We start from the raw sequence: 16,437 nt of genomic DNA on the forward strand, positions 1-16,437 counted from the left end.
AGACCCCGCTGGCCTAAGTGATAAGGGGAAGTGACAGTCAAGTCCTTGGGGCTGAATGAGAGTCATAGCTCCCTCTCCAAGGATCCAAAGACATGACAGAAGAGGACCAGGAGATATACAGCCAAAAGATGTCTTCTGGACATGACAGAACCATCATACTCAAGAACTCACTGCATCTGTGGTGATCTGCACAAGGACTGCATGAGACTGGCTCCTTAACATTTCATCACCAGTATGAGATGGGGCCATGAGGCCCCTCCTTTCCTGTGGAAATCCTGGCAATAAGAGTTGTCAGGGGAAGAGTATTACTTTCTTCAGTGGTGTAGCCTCTGACAAGTTGCCTGTGCCCCAGCAAATAACTTTCCAGTCACTGACCACAACTTTAGATATACTCCATGAGCTGCTCATAAAAAGAAGGCATGAAAGTGAGAGTGGACTTGCAGAGAAGGGTTTTAGCAGGAAAGGGAAAAGTGGAAGAGGGAACAGGGATGAAAATGACTAAAACTGGTTAGATGACTATGAAGCTGTAAGACACTAAAAGAAACAAAAAAGAGATTTAAATATTAACCCTGTGTCTTCTTCCAAACTTGGTGGCTACACATGTGTAGTAATAGCTAAATTACTTTTATTTTTGTTACAAGGAAACCAGAGAACAGAGAAGATCCAAGGTCTTTAAGAGCAACAGCTCAGTATTGACCTGTAACTTTGAAAACTACACTAGTTTATGAAGCTCACTCTATAATGTAGCCTCAGTACCTTTGGACTGGAGATAAACCAGTGGACTGGGAAGCCAGAGAGCAGAACAGCTGTGAATGCAGACGTGGCTTGACCCCACCCTGGCTCGGGCAGAAGGCTGGGAGGACACAGCAATCCAATCGCCTGTGGTTGACTGATAACAACTGAATTAGGCATGGGCTGAACTCGGAAGGTCTTAAGATTTGTGGGCTGGAGAGATGGCTCAGAGGTTAAGAGCACTGCTTTGCTCTTTCAGAGGTCCTGAGTTCAATTCCCAGCAGCCACATGGTGGCTCACAGCCATCTGTAATGGACTCTCGTGTTCAGGTGTACATGCAGGCAGAACGTTGTACACATAATAAATAAATCCTTAAAAAAAAAGATTTGGAAGGTGGGGGTTAAAGGCTTACTAACTGAGTCCAGTTGGTAAATGCTCTACCATAGGAAGGGCGGGGCCAGAGTGACTTCGGTATCTGAGCTGTGAGACTTAAACACTTAAGTAAGGTTATCAAGTAACTGCATGTTGTAAATATTGGGAAACTACTTCTATTGTAGGTATTGTATCTGCAACTTTTATACCATCATGGAGCAACTAGAAGTGGAATTTTCAAATTTGATAATTGATGTGGATTTCATACATTTGTAATGTGTTTTCCATTTTTTAATGTAAAGTGTTTAAACCATTTTTATGTATTTAATTGTGTGTTTGCATGAGCATGTGTTTGCTCGTGTGTGGAAGTCAAAGGACAATTTAAGAAGTTTGGCTCTCTCCTCCCCTCACACGAATCACAGGGATCAAACAAATGTTGTCAGGCTTAGCAGCAACTGCCTCTACCCAGTGAACCATCTCACTGGCTCTTGTTTTTCCATTTTAAAACAGAAACACATTTTCTTCTTCTCTGGGAGGGTGGTGGTAAATTTCCCTGCCATGCCTCCACATCCATGCCACCTTGCATCTGTGTGCCTTCAGGTCTCTTTGCTAGGGACAGCTGCATATTGTTGAGGTAGAGACATGCTGATGGCAATGGGTTCTCCTGTAGATTTTAAAACACCGGTTTGAAAGATAGGCTTTCTTCTCAAATCCCCCTACTGTTCTGATGAATGCATTTCTTACGTGATCCCAGAGAACACATTTTTACTCTGAGCTTCAGGCTGGAAACAGATTTGTCAAGTGCACCCCAAGCAGCATCAAAGGATCTTATCGTTCTAGTAAACGCACTCACAGAGACTCTTAGCAAGTCATGTACATGAAGTAATTTACTTTTCGCAACAACCCTCTCAGGTATGAACTGCTGGTGTGCAGGAGAAGAAACCAAATCAAGAGTGATGAAACGCCCAGAAAGGAGGTATGAATCCGGAATTTCTGCCTGTCCTACATGATCCTTCATGGAGAGAGGGTGGAGACAGAGTTTCAGGGAATGCAGACATTTAGGGAGCACACAGAGGGAAAACACCAAAGAAATGGATGAGCAAGAGAGCTAGAAGGGCTTGAGAGGTGAGGACTCTCTAAACCAGGACCCCTGGGACGAGATTGTTTCAGAGACTGCTTGATTATGTTAACTCCTCAGTGCTTAGTGGCATAAATAATAGAGATCTACTGTCACACAGATCTGGAGGTCAGAGGTCGAAATCAAGGTTACTTTCTCCTGAGGGTGATGAGGGGGAAATCTGCACACGCTTCTTTCCAGCTCCTGCTGGCTCAGTGGAGACCTAGTGCTCGCTGGCTTCACAGGACCCTCCCTGTGATTTTTCACATGGCCTTTGCTCTGTGTATATGCCCTCAACCCCTCCAGAAGCCCACACTCCTAGGGTATGAGCTCATCTTGACTAGTTACATCTATAACAATCCTTCTCCCAAATCAATTCATACACTAAGATACTGAGAGGTGGGTAGGGTTCAGTCTATGAATTTGGGGGAATATATTTGAATCAACAGCAATGCTCATCTATATAAATGAGACAGAGACAGCAAGCAAATAAGGTATTGGCTTTTGTACAAGGAAACTTAACAAGAACAATTTCAATAGCATAGTTCTGGTAGACATGGATGGTGAAAGCTGACATGGTAGAGGAATTAAGGGAGGGCAAAGAGTCAACAGGCAGCCCTTTATGTATATCTGATGTGACAGGAAAGGTTTTCCCCATACAGGAGAGAGGCCTTTTCTAAGATACACACTGGTATAAAGAGAAACTTTATGGTCTTGGCAGAGTTATTTCTGACGTGTGCAGCCAGGACATTAGAAATTATGATTTAAATTCAACAACTGGTTTGGGGCTGACGTCTGCGCCACTCACGGTGGGGTTGCCATTGGCGATTATTACCCTAAGCCGTTTAGGGTGGAGATATTTACACCGAAGCTTCTCTGTTCTGACTCACAGGCATAATTTTAGACACTGAAAGCCTTCACACACATCTCTCTTGGATGTTAATGCAATTCAAACGAATGCTAGAATGCTTCAGACATGCTTCAGACATCCTTGAAAGTGAAACGGCTTTTGAAAACCAAACCTCTCCTCTGCCTGGAAACACCCTTCCAATGACTGCAAATTCAGTCTTTGAGCTGTTCAGTGGGAAAGGCGTCAGGCTTCAGGAGCTGACTCCCATGCCCGCTGTGTGCCTTCAGGTCTCTTTGCTAGGGACAGCTGCACATTGTTGAGGCAGAGACATGCTGATGGCAATGGGTTCTCCTGTAGGTTTCAAAACACCAGTTTGAAAGATAGGCTTTCTTCTCAAATCCCCCTACTGTTCTGATGAATGCGCTTCTCACATGATCCCAGAGAACACATTTTTACTCTGAGCTTCAGGCTGGAAACAGATTTGTCAAGCGCACGGGTGCTGCCGGATTTTGTGATCTTGCTGCAGCCAAAGCTTGCCCGTGCTAGGCATCTTTATCTTCTGTTCCACCCTAGAGCTTTCATCTGCTCAACACTGTGAGGCCATACCGAGCACCCCAGCTGCTCACTAATCCCATCCCACAGTACACCCGTTCAGTCTCAGTCCCGCGGGCAGTCTTCGCTGGGCAATTAAGGAAGTAAACACTAAAATGGTCTTTAATTTCCTACTCATAAAGTCCACTACATCCACAAAAAGGGGCCTAGATAGGCCCAGTGTAAACACTTCTCGTTAATGTCTTAAGGCCTTCATCTTATGTGGTGAGATGCAACTCCGGAAACATTTATAAATGCTTACCAAAATTTCAGGTGTCTCCAATGGAGTGTTACAATTAGAGGTGCACAAATACATTAAAACTTTATGAACTATGTACTTTAAATGAGTGCAGTTTATGTGGAGTGAACATCAAAAATGTTGTGGAGAAAATGTATGGTTTCCCTCTAAACAAGCCTGCCAAGTTAAGCTAGTTTATATCTTCACTCTCCCTTCTCCAAATCAGTCCCCTAGTTTAATCGCCACCTCCCTAGCACACTTATTGTGGCCTCTCCTCACTCTCTGTCCAAAGAAAATGTAAATCTAAAAAGATCCAGGTGTAAATCATCTATGAAATCAAGGACAGTATGAAAAGACCAAATCTAAAAATAATAGAAATAGAGGAGAAAGATGAAAACCAGATCAAAGGCAAAATAATTTTTTTAATTTTATTTTTCTTAGTTTATTCACTTTGTATCCCAACTGTAGCCCCCTCCCCCAGTCCACTGATAGGAGAGGTCCTCCTCCCCTTCCATCTGACCCTAGTCTATCAGGTCTCATCAGGACTGGCTGCATTGTCTTCCTCTGTGGCCTGATAAGTCTGCACCCCCCTCAGGGGGTGGTGATCAAAGAGCCAGTCCATGAGTTCATGTCAGAGACAGCTCCTGATCCCTTTACTAGGGAACCCACTTGGGTACTGAGCTGCCATGGGCTACATCTGTGCAGGGGTCTAGGTTATCCCCATGCATGGTCCTCATTTGGAGTATCAGTCTCAGAAAAGACCCCTGTGCTCAGAATTTTTGGTTCTGTTTCTCTCCTTGTGGAGCTCCTGTCCCTTCTAGGTCTTTCTATCTCCCCCTTCTTTCATAAGATTCCCTGCACCTTGCCCAAAGTTTGACTACGAGTCTCAGCATCTGCTTTGATACCCTGCTGGGTAGAATCTTTCAGAGGCCTTCTGTGGTAGGCTCCAGTCCTGTTCCCTGTTTTTTTTCTCTCTCTTCCAATGTCTGTCCTGTTTGCCTTTCTGAGTGAAGATTGAGCATCTTATCCAGGGTCCTCCTTCTTGCTTAGCTTCCTTAGGTGTACAGATTTTAGTATGTTTATACTATATTATATGTTTGATATCCATTTATAAGTGAGTATATACCATGTGTGTCTTTCTGCTTCTGGGATACCTCACTCAGGGTGCTCTTTTCTGGCTCCCACCATTTTGCCTGCAAATTTTATGATTTGCTTGTTTTTAATCGCTGAATAGTATTCCATTATGTAAATGTACCACAATTTCTGTATCCATTCCTCAATGGAGGGACATCTGGGTTGTTCCCAGCTTCTGGCTATTACAAATAGAGCTGCTACAATCATGGTTGAGCAAACATCCTTGTTGTGTACTTGAGCATCTTTTGGATATATGCCTAGGAGTGATATATAGCTCGATCTAGAGGTAGCATTATTCCTAAGAAATATTTTCAACAAAATCAGAAGAAAATTTTCCTAACCTGAAGGAGATGATTATCAAGGTACAAAAAGTATACAGAACATCAAATAGATTGGACCAGAAAAGAAATTACCCTCCGCACATACATCAAAACACTAAATGTACAGAACAAAGAAAGAATATTAAAAGGGGAAAAGACCAAGTAACATATAAGGACAGCCTATTAGAATAACACCTGATTCTCAGTGAGGACCCTAAAAGCCAGAAGGGCCTGGACAAATGTTCTTCCTACATACTCTGAGAGACCGTGGATGTCAGCCCAGGCTACTATACCCAGAAAAACTTTTAATCACAATAGATAGAAAAAACAAGATAAAAAACAAATTTAAGCAGTAGATACCTACAAATTCAGCCTATAAAAGGTGCTAGAAGAGAAGCTTTAAGCTATAGATGTTAACCACACCCAAGAAAACACAAACAATAAATAATATCAGACTAACAAATGAAAAAAGAAGAAAAAAAGCCCATACCACAACAAGAAAAATGACATGACTCAACAAACACTGCTTATTGCTGACTCTCCAATGGTCTTAATGCCCCAATAAAAAGACACAGACTTACAGAATGGATGTAAAATCAGGATCCGTTCTTCTGCAGCAGCCAAGAAGCACACCTTAACATCAAAGATAGACATTATCTCAGGATAAAAGGATGAAAAAAGATATTCCAAGCAAATGGACCTAAGAAACAAACTGTTAGAGTTATTTTAATATCTAAAAAAATAGAGCTCAAGCCAAATCTAATTGGAAGAGATAGGGAAGGATGACGAGAGTGTCAAAATCTTATCCAAATTAACTAAAAGGTGGAAAGAAGAGAAGCAAACTAACCAAATTAGAGATGAAAGGGGAGATATAAGGACAGACACTAAGGAAATCCAGAGAATCATAAGAACATTTAAACCTATACTCCACCAAACTGAAAAATCTAAAAGGAATGGATAATATTCTCAACATGTAACACCCACCAAACTTAAATGAAGATCAAATAGCAATTTAAGCAGATCTATAGCCCCTAGTGAAATAAAATCAGTCATTAAAAGTCTCCTAAAAAAAAAAAAAAAAAAAGGGACAGGGCTGCCATTCCAGGTTTGCTTCTGGCCTCCGAGTATCCAGACACCTTGGTGTTGGAAGGAATGAAGTTTAACTGAGCAGGCGGGTTAGTAAGATCGCAACTCAACAGTGAGTACTGGAGGAGAAACAGCCTTCTCCAAGATGGTTTTCAGTGAAATGCAGTGAAATGGTTACCTTTCATTCGGAGGAATAGGGGCTATATAAGTCTTGGGAGGGGTGGGGGATTTTAGAGCGAGTGCACATCATTGGTTGTGGCTGAGGTGCTGGGAATGCTTCATTTGCATGGAGAGGAATTCCAGGTGACACCTGGCCACCAGCCTACATGAGTACCTCGAGGGTGGCTGAGGTTTAGGCTGCCAAGGCTCTGTTCACTAGGCACGCAGGCCCAGAGCAGGAAGGGAGGGATCCTTACCCCTGCCAGTCTCAAGATGAAATTTTCTGGGTTTAAACATATTTTGACCTCACTTTTTCCCCTGGTCCCAAGCCTCACTTGCCCCATACATGGCCAGATTGCCCTAGTGAAGACTTTTGAAGAAAAGTTAAGGACAACACTGCTCAAATTATTCTACAAAATAGAAACAGAAGAAACATGGCACGATTTGTTTTACAAGGCCAAATTACTTGATCTCCTAGCCACATAAAGACCTAATAAAGAATTACAAACCAATTTTCCTTATGAACATAGATGCAAAAAAGTACAAATAAGTACAAATTCAGCAAACTGACTTCAAGAATACATAAAAAAGATCATCCACAGTGACCAAGTAGGTTTCATCCCAGAGATTCAAAGATGGTTTGTATATATAAATCAATAAATGTAATCCACCATATAAACAAAGTGAAAGACAAAAAAACATAAGATCATCTCATTAGATGCAGAAAAGGCCTTTAACAAAATCCCACACCCCTTCAGGACAAACGTCCTAGAAAGATTAGGGATTCAAAGGACATACCTAAACATAATAGAAGCAGTTTACAAAAAGCCCATAGCCAGCATCAACTTAAATGGAGAAAAGTTCAAAGCAATCCCAGTAAAACCAGGAACCAGACCACGTAGTCCACTCAATATGGTACTTGAAGTCTTAGCTAGAGCAATAAGGCAGCTGAAAGAGATCATAGAGAAACAAGTTGGTGAGAAAAAAGTCAAAGTATCTTATTTGTTGATGATACGAGAGTATACGGAAGTGACCGTAAAAACTCTACCAGGGAACTCTTACAGCTGATAAATACTCTCAGCAAAGTAGCTGGATTAAAAAAAAAAAAAGTACAAATGACAAACAGACTGAGAAAGAGATCAGGAAAATAATACCTATCACAATAGCCTCAAACAATATAAAATATCTTAGGGTAATATAACGGAAGTTTGGGTTTCTTTGTAAACTGAGTTATGTATTATGTTTTTGCTTTAATCCCGAGTGTGGGATTTTAGCTGGGCTATAGTTGGTTCACACCTGTTAACTGTCTCATGCGGGGCGTGGGTTTTGCCAGCCAATAACTGCCTTCCACATGTGGCAAGGAGAGGGGTGTGGTCTAGGGCTCTAAGGATATAAACGTGAAGAACGAGAAGAACGAGAAGGGATGGTGTGTGGTGGCAGCGTGTGGCCTGTAGCAGTTTGGAGAGACCTGAGAGGTGGCAGTGTGGCAGTTTGGAGCAGACAGATGGAGAGAAAAGCTTTGGGCTCATTGGCGTGGAGACTGCTGGCTGTGTCTGCTGTTGACGGAGATTGGCATAGACCCTAAATGAACCCCTCAGCCCTAAACAGCCAAAGCAGTAAAGAGGTCTGGGCCCCTCTTTCCACTAACCTTTTCTGTCTCCTACTTGGGGTTGAAGGGTTGGTGGAAGAGAGAGAGAGGCCTAAACACCCCAAATAAAGTAGAGTTTTAAAAACAAGCACTACAGATTCTGAGTTATGCAGGATGGACAGAAGAAAGAAAGACACTGTAGTTTAGTTTAGCAGTAGGATCAGCCTCTCAAAGACTGAACCTAGCAGCTTCCTAGAAGCTCTTTTTATTGATACACAAAAGGCACTTTTAGCAAGTCAATTTCTGTATCCAAAATCTCTTATCTGATCTAGAGGCTGTCTTGAAGGAACCATCAACCTTAAAACCTTAAAAGACTTTCTGGTTTGCCAGGTGTAGTTCAAGACTAAGTTATGCAAAGGCTCTGTGAATCCTTCAAAGGAACAACCCCATAAACCTCAGATAACAATCACTGACAAAGGCTACTTCAAAGCCTAGGGGTCATCACTATGGAATTCACACCAGATACAATGGTTCTGCTAAATTCTGCTACATGTCAGAATGGCTAAGATCAGCAGCACAAATGACAGCTCATGCTGGTGAGAAAGTGGAGAGATACCTTGGAACACTCAGTCCTCAACAGGATATCTTAATCAAATCCCTCTTCTCAGGCCCCAGGGAACCCTGTAGAAGAGGAAACAGTTAATGTAAGATCCAGAGGGGATGGAGGACACCAGGGAAACAAGACCCTCTAAATCAACAGGATCCATGCATTTTGTAGTCTGTTAAAAACATCGAGTGGATGGGAGAACATATAATTCAAGAAAATAGAAAAACATGCAACTGTTTTGCTATCTACTGACGTGCTCCTGCAAATACTAAAATTTCTCAGATACTTTCTATAAATTGGGTGTTATTTGTATATATCATAAGCACGTACCTCTTTATACCCAGATAATCAGTAGACTGTTTACCGCTTTAGCTGGCAGTGGGACCTGGGAGAGCGGAGCTGATGAGTGAGAACTAAAGCTCATGAAGAGGCCACTTTCTTTAGAGAGTCAGAGAATTTATACTCTGTGGGTGAAGAGGGGCGCAGGAGTTAAATGCACACTCACAAGGGAAAGCTGCACGTGACAGGTAGACCATGCATGCCAAAAACATGTTTTTCCATAGAGGCATGTAAACAAATAACAGCAGTCAGGTGTAGTTAACAATCTGAAGCAAACCCATTCTTATTTGCTACCCTTAGGAGAAGCATTTGAAGAAACAGGTCAGAAGACTTTGTCCCGTTTTCTCGGAGTTTTCTCACATGCACTCAGAATTCTTCTCCTGTGACTCTATTCTTGCACGTGTTCTGACAGTAGAGCAGGGACTATCCCCAGCCTGCTGCAAGTGCTCTGGGCAGTTTCTGTATTCTGTTATTTAGGGAAGAGTTGCACAAACACACATGTTTAACAGACACATTTCCTAGCTATTTTCCATGCAAGGTTATCTCAATGCACAGCTGTAGAACCTGTGCCTGTGGCGGGCTGATTGTAGTACATCACATTGGGAAAATCAGCATGCGTGGGTAACCTTATAATTAAATGTGTGGGTGCTGAGAATTTAACCCGGTCCTCTGGAAGAGCAGCCGGTGTTCTCAACCACTGAGCCATCTCTCCAGCCCCAAGGAGAGAATCTGAAAGGACGAAGGACACTGTGCAGGGCTTTCCCCTGAACAGGCTGTGGTCACATGAGCATCTGAGCAGAAGAGGCAGCGATTATAATGGTGAGGACAAGGTAAGACTGGTAAAGCTAGCAGCTCATCTTGAGCTAAAAGAGCAGTGCTAATGTAAAGAAATAATAACGTAGCAACATAGCTCTCACAGGTAAAGAGAACAGACACAAACTTCTCTCTGTAATTAATGTCTAAAAGTAGAAAGTATTAATCTATATACACCTGTCAGTTTGTACACACCGCAAAATGTGTATGTATGCACTTATGTGTGTATTTTTCCATGCTATCAGCAGGAAGAGGTATACAAAAACCTGTTAGATGATAGAAATAATTCTGCAATATATGGTATATACACATTTCCAAACAGGATCCTTTTTTTTTTTTTCATCATTTTAAGTGGCCCCATATATTTGTTTCTGGAAAGAACTGTTCTTCAGTATTATTTGGGCTATAGATTCATAGCTATACTCTATATGTGAGTACACATATTCAAAGATAACTACAATTTCACGGGGAAAGCTCACATTAGCTGTAATACACCACTGACCAGAAGATGGCTCCAGAGAGGGGAAAGAAGGGCGTACATGACCTTTCTGAGAGTAACAACAAACTGACTTTCAAAGTTCAACCCATGACAGTTAAAGATAAGAAAGGTCAGGGAAAACACTGATTATCTGGAGAAGGGTTCAACTTCCATGTGTTTAAAAGTTACAAGTCAGCTTCTGAAAGACAGAAAACAGTTCAAAAAAAGATAAAAACCAAGAACGCAGACAGACACAGCAGTCATGTTCTCAGAAGTGCCAATCAACAGCTGCGGATTCCAGCTTGCTAAAGAAAGCCCACAGCTGTTTGTTGTTTAAGGTTTTTGTTGATGTAGCCACATCATCTTCCAGGTCTCTCCATTTGTAGAAGGATGCCAGAATGTATCACAACCATTCTCTTGACTATAGACAGGTCCGGACTCAGAATCCCATGGAGAGGAGGAGAACCTTCACAAAAGGTGACTATCTCCAGTGGGACCTTCACCCTCACCAGTCTGGAAAAGGCAGTGGCTCCAGAACTCATAAAGTATCTAATAAACCTTTCCTCAGCCAAAGCCAGCAGGGTGGAGTCACTATTGTGAAAAACCACTGATACATCTGTGACCAGAATCTGAAGATAGGCTCGCCAGATACCCAGTTTAGAAAGACCCACTGGATATTTTGTTTCATGGCACCAGAAAGTATAGCTAATTTCTGACTAGCAGCCTTCCAGGCAAAAAGAAGACAGTAACCCTCTGCTACACCAAGCTTAGAGCCACTAGAGGAAAACACATCTCCTTCCTCTCCCATCGCTGCATTCCTCTGCTACATGCTATCATCCTTCTCTTACAGGCGCAATGGGAAAGCACAGATATCTATCTGTGTGCCTGTTTTCATTGCAGCATTAGTAACCACAGCCAGGATACGGAAACAACCTAGATGTCCATCCGTCAATGATAAGTGGACAAAGACGCTGTAATCAATTTATACAATGGAATATTACTCAGTCTAGAAAAAAAGACAGTTCTGCCAGTTGCCACAACATGAAAAAAACAACAACAACAACAACAAAACTGGAGGACTTTGTATAAAACAAAATAAGCCAAGTGCAGAAAGAAAAACAACGTCATAGTTCACTTCTATGTGAAATCTAAAGCAAAGTTCCCAAACATGTGGAGGTAGAGAGAGAGTAGCTACCAGGGTAGAGAGGAGGGAAAGAAACGAAAAGATGTGGATCCAGAATACAAATACAGGTATCTGGAACTGTAAGGTGAACAAGTAGAAAGATAAAGAATAGTAGTTAGTAACAGGTATTTCATTTGGAGGGTTTCCTAAATGATTACAGCTTCTCTTGACATAGAGGAGGGAAAGGTCAGATGATGCCTAGGTTAAATTCATGTCATTGTAATATCCATTTTATTATATATCCATTATTTTATAGCACATTGTATAGGCTAAACATACACAATAAAGAGTGCTTTCAAAGTCAACACACAAATGCAATGGAAAGGATGTTTGTTTCACTATAGTTTATAGACCAAAAAAGAAGCTTCTCATATCTTCCAACACTAACAATGTCTGGACTGTGCTCCATACAGACAATGGAATTCTATCCAATAGAAGAAGAAGAAGAAGAGGAGGAGGAGGAGGAGGAGGAGGAGGAGGAGGAGGAGGAGGAGGAGGAGAAGGAGGAGGAGGAGGAGGAGGAGGAGGAGTCACAGTTGCTGTCGCTAACCCTCGAAGGTCCTTACTCTCATCCAAGCACTGCTGCTGGTAACTGGCAAAGGCTCACTTGGATACTCACAGTTATGTGAAATAGGAACTATTAATGTCCCCAACTTTACAGGTAAGGAATCTGTAAAGTAATTACTTCCATTAAAGGACATGTCCCAAGGGTCAAAGAACTATAGCCATGATTCGGATGTGAATAAGCTAGTGTCAGAGTCCACGCTGAGCTGTTACATAACAAAAGCAAATGTTAATCATTTATTATGAGAGAAAAACAGGCTTTAAGAACAGGTTGAACACCAGACATACACGTGTTCCTGCACATGCAAACATGCATGCCCATACCCACACATGCCCCATACACATCAACAACTAGGATAAAAAAGCTTGCAATGTCTAATTCCCATTCTATGGCAAACATTTAAAAATCACATGACTGCACAAAGAAAGATTATTGCAAGGCTAAATAGACATACTGCAATGTTAATAACCTGTAGGCAGTTACAATTAAATGGTTATTTTGTTTTTATATTTGTTTAACACTTCCTACGTTTTCTATAATAAACGTTTATGGTAATTCAATGAAGACAATGTTTTTTAAGACAAAATGATTTGAGTAAAATAAGCTCAACCAGTAAGCGACCTTTGTGTGTGAAATGTGAAGAGAGTCTCACACTGTGAAACCTATTTCATTCAAAGGACATGTCGCGACCTCCTGGTGAGGACCGCTTTGCCTCGGAAGGAAATGAGCTTCAGATCCAGTAGTGCTACATGTGGGTACTAGGGGGTAAGGTCAGGGAGTACCAGGCAGTTGTTAGACCCAGGCAGCGCCCTCGACTTTTCAAATCTATCCCCTCAGAGTGTTGGTAAAGGTGGATTAGCCTAACAGTTACGCTGCCGCAATCTTACACTTTTCTTTTGAGACAGGGTTTCTCTGAGTAGCCATGGCCGTGCAGGAACTCTGTAGAGCAGGCTGGCCTCGAATTCACAGAGATCCGCCTGCCTCTGCCTCCCGAGTGCTGGGACTACAGATGTGAGCCACCACCGCCGGGTTCACAGATCGTTTTCAATTTAGGCCCAGAATACCCTGGCAATAACAAGAGGGCGCTTGAGTAGGTTTTTGTTTTCAGTGGCCGTGAGGGGAGGGCGCTGACGCACTGTTTCTGAGAAAATGTGTGTGTGTGGCTTGTGGAGGGTGATCCACATTAGCTGTTCGTCTGTAGCGGTGTTTTTCCAGGCCACCCCCTCCGGCGGGGCTGCTTCTCCTCTGGTGACCGCGCCTGTGGGGGTCTGTTTTAGACTCCCCGCAGCCTGGAGTTCCCGAGGGAAGCTGTTACTTCGGTTGGCCTCACCGTCTCAAGACGCACCGTGATTCATGTCTAGTGGGGAGGGCTGGCCGTCCAGACCGCATGCTGACCTTTCTCACGCTGGCCTGGCCGCTCCCAGAGCCCAGGAAAGCTGCCCCACCCCGCTCCCGAAGGAGCTTCCCTCCACCCAGCTGCCTTACTCTGCCTCATTGCCGAGGTGCTAGCTACCTCGAGGGGGCAGCTTAGATCAGGATTTCTTCCCGAGCTCGGAATAGTGCTTAGATTTAAAAGCCAACCAGCAAGCAAAAGTCTGTTCAAAATAGCTTCAGGTTGTCTTGAGAAACAAACATGTTTTGTTTTTTTTCCATAGAATCCCACTGTTTCAGTTACACCCTCAAGCCGCCTTCAGGAATCTTAACAGGATAGATTGAGCACATGCAGAAGTATTAAAATAAGAGGAATCACAGCCGCCAGAGTTACAGGAGCCCCAAGTCCTCAGAGGCTGGCTGCTCAGCTGCCAGGGCGAGCAAAGCTTTCCCTGAAGCAGGCCCTCCAGGCTGGGTCTTAAAGGCGGGCTGGATTTCCACAAACCAACTTAGGAAGGGAGGTAGGTAGAAAAAAGTTTGGAGTTGTGAAAGAGCGAGTCTTTGGGTAGAAGGAAAATCCTGTCTTCATAACAAAGGGATTCTGGTGCCATGGTGAACTAGGACTCACTGGGTCCAAGATGTCATCAATCTACTGTAAGACGCACTCTATGGCAGACATGTTTCCAATGTCTTTTTCTATAAAAATATGCATCTCAGTTGATGAAATCACCTGAGGGAGGCATTACATGGCAGAAGCTCTCAAAAACAAGGTAAAAGGGGTAGATAGTAGAAGACCACCACCAACAAAACAAAACAAAAGTTAGCCTCCAGAGGCTTCTAAGCGTGCATTAAAATGGTTCTAGTAGCTCTGGATAAGTCTGGTGTGAGATGCCTTGTTCTAGAATCAGCACATTTGCACAGGTGGGGAGACCTTGAGGAGGGTGTGAACATGGAAAGATCAGACACCCGAGTCCTCTTCAAGGAAAGTTCACGTGAGAAAACACCACAGCAAAGTGACTGACTGAGAAATCAAAGATGGAGTGAAGAATCATATTGTTTCTTCAGTGTGTGTCTTTCTTCTCCTGACCAATCTCTTTATTTTCTGCCAGAGTCTTGCTGTGTAACCAGGCTGGCCCTGAACTTCAGTCTTTCTGCCTCCTTCCCACAGTGCTGAGGTAAAAGGCACGTGCTTGCCATTCCCTGTTCTTTTGGTTTTTACTTCACAGTGGTGCATGTATTCCTAATCTATTTTGTTTGGGTCTTTATACCTCTACCTCTCTACTCCACGGTAATCCCTCCCAACCCCCAGCCCCAGGAAGGGGAGAAAGAAGGTTGATGGGGGGAGGGAGCATAGTTTTCTTTAGCTACCTCCTACTGGCTAGTGTCATCAGTTTCCTTGGGGCAAGGCCAATCTCTGTAGTAAGGATAGCCAGCAGTCCAGCAAAACAGAGAACCAGCAAAAAGCAAACAGCAAACGCAGCAGCAGAACAAACCAGCAGCAGGGAGAGCAGCAGGGAGAGCAGCAGCCACCTTCTTCCTTTGAGCACTCCCCGTCCCTCTCTGAGTTCTCTGAATTAAACTTTCCGCAGCCGGCAAAGACCACACTCCTCTCGGAGCACAAGGCAATCATAGTTAACAGCTGTGCTCAAACTGAAGCAGCCTCATATCCCACACCTGGGATTAAAACAAAAACATGTTTACATAACATAACTGAGTTTTTAAAGAAACCAGAACTACAGCATAGCGCAATTAAAAAAAAAATAATTTTCTTCCTTTCTCTAGTTTTAAAATATTTGAGTCATCAAAGCAAGCAAGCAAGAAAACAGAAGGACAGTTAAACCTGTAGGAAACATTGCAAAGACATGGGGGGCAGGGCTCGTGGGAGTGCTCACCCAGCAGGTGGAGACCTACGTTTGATCGGCAACACTGTGAAACAGTGTTCTGATGCCCGTCGTTAGAGTGCTAATTTTTGCCCTTACATATTTCAGCCTCTGTTTTTGTCAAAGTTAATCATTATACCTGTGCAGACAGAATGGAAGATTCAGTTGTCTTTTCCCTCCTTCATCGTCCACCCTCACTCCCACCCTATAAAATGCTTTGGTGGCATCACATTTAGAATTCCATTTGGGTGTTACATTCATACACATTGTATACCTAAGTCATGGGTACCATTTGTGCTGTGCAAAACATTCCCTGTTGACAGGAGTAATCAGAAGCCCCCAGTGAATACTGAAACCACAAAGACATTTTCCCCAAGGCTACTAACTTTCAGTTCATGGTCCTGCTAATTCCTAATGACCCAAATAAAATTAATTCTGTTTAGGAGGTAGTTTCCTGGGTCCAGCCATCTCAGGACCAAGTTCCATCTTGCTGGCAGGGTCAAAACTGAGTTCATATTCCCAGGCCCAGGAACCTAATTCCTATCCTGCCTTTTCGGGTGTTTTCACATCTGTCTGTTGACGAGTGAAGGAGGTAAAGAGGGAAGTTGCCATTATCTATTATCTAAGCTAAATCATAATTACGCTGCCTGTCTTGACTTAATTAACTAAATTCAGCCCGCCCATTCCTTTGTTTCCCTTCTCACTCTAAATTCTGGGCCAAGGTCCAAGAGAGGACATGACTGCTGGGAGCTGGTGGAGAGTCCTGGAACCAGGTGAACTGGAAGGACCCAGTCACCCATGTTTGCTCCTTGCTCAATCCCTGTGTCAAGGTGTGATTGATCAATACAGCAGTGCACTCCTGTTCTCATCCTTTAAAAATGTTGTGCAATCTTCCTTTGGGGACACAGTTCAGGTCCTGGACTGGCTGCTGGTGTGCTTCAGGCCCAGGACAAATAGCTCCAGGTTCTCCCAGCATTCCTCAGTCCCTATCTGCTGCTGGGGATGGCTGGCAAA

The 16,437-nt window shown here is 43.2% G+C and overlaps 1 long non-coding RNA gene across 1 annotated transcript in view; it reads right to left on the reverse strand.

Moving 5' to 3' along the window:
- Nucleotides 1-13,226, reverse strand: part of LOC132646692 (uncharacterized) — a 35,046-nt gene extending 21,820 nt beyond the window's left edge. Inside the window, exon 1 of the long non-coding RNA XR_009584945.1 lies at nucleotides 13,060-13,226. This is a non-coding gene — a long non-coding RNA (uncharacterized LOC132646692). The remainder of the gene's footprint in view (nucleotides 1-13,059) is intronic.
- Nucleotides 13,227-16,437: the final 3,211 nt, after the last annotated feature.

The sequence above is a fragment of the Meriones unguiculatus genome, chromosome 12, assembly GCF_030254825.1.
Source record: "Meriones unguiculatus strain TT.TT164.6M chromosome 12, Bangor_MerUng_6.1, whole genome shotgun sequence".
Lineage (NCBI taxonomy): Eukaryota > Metazoa > Chordata > Mammalia > Rodentia > Muridae > Meriones > Meriones unguiculatus.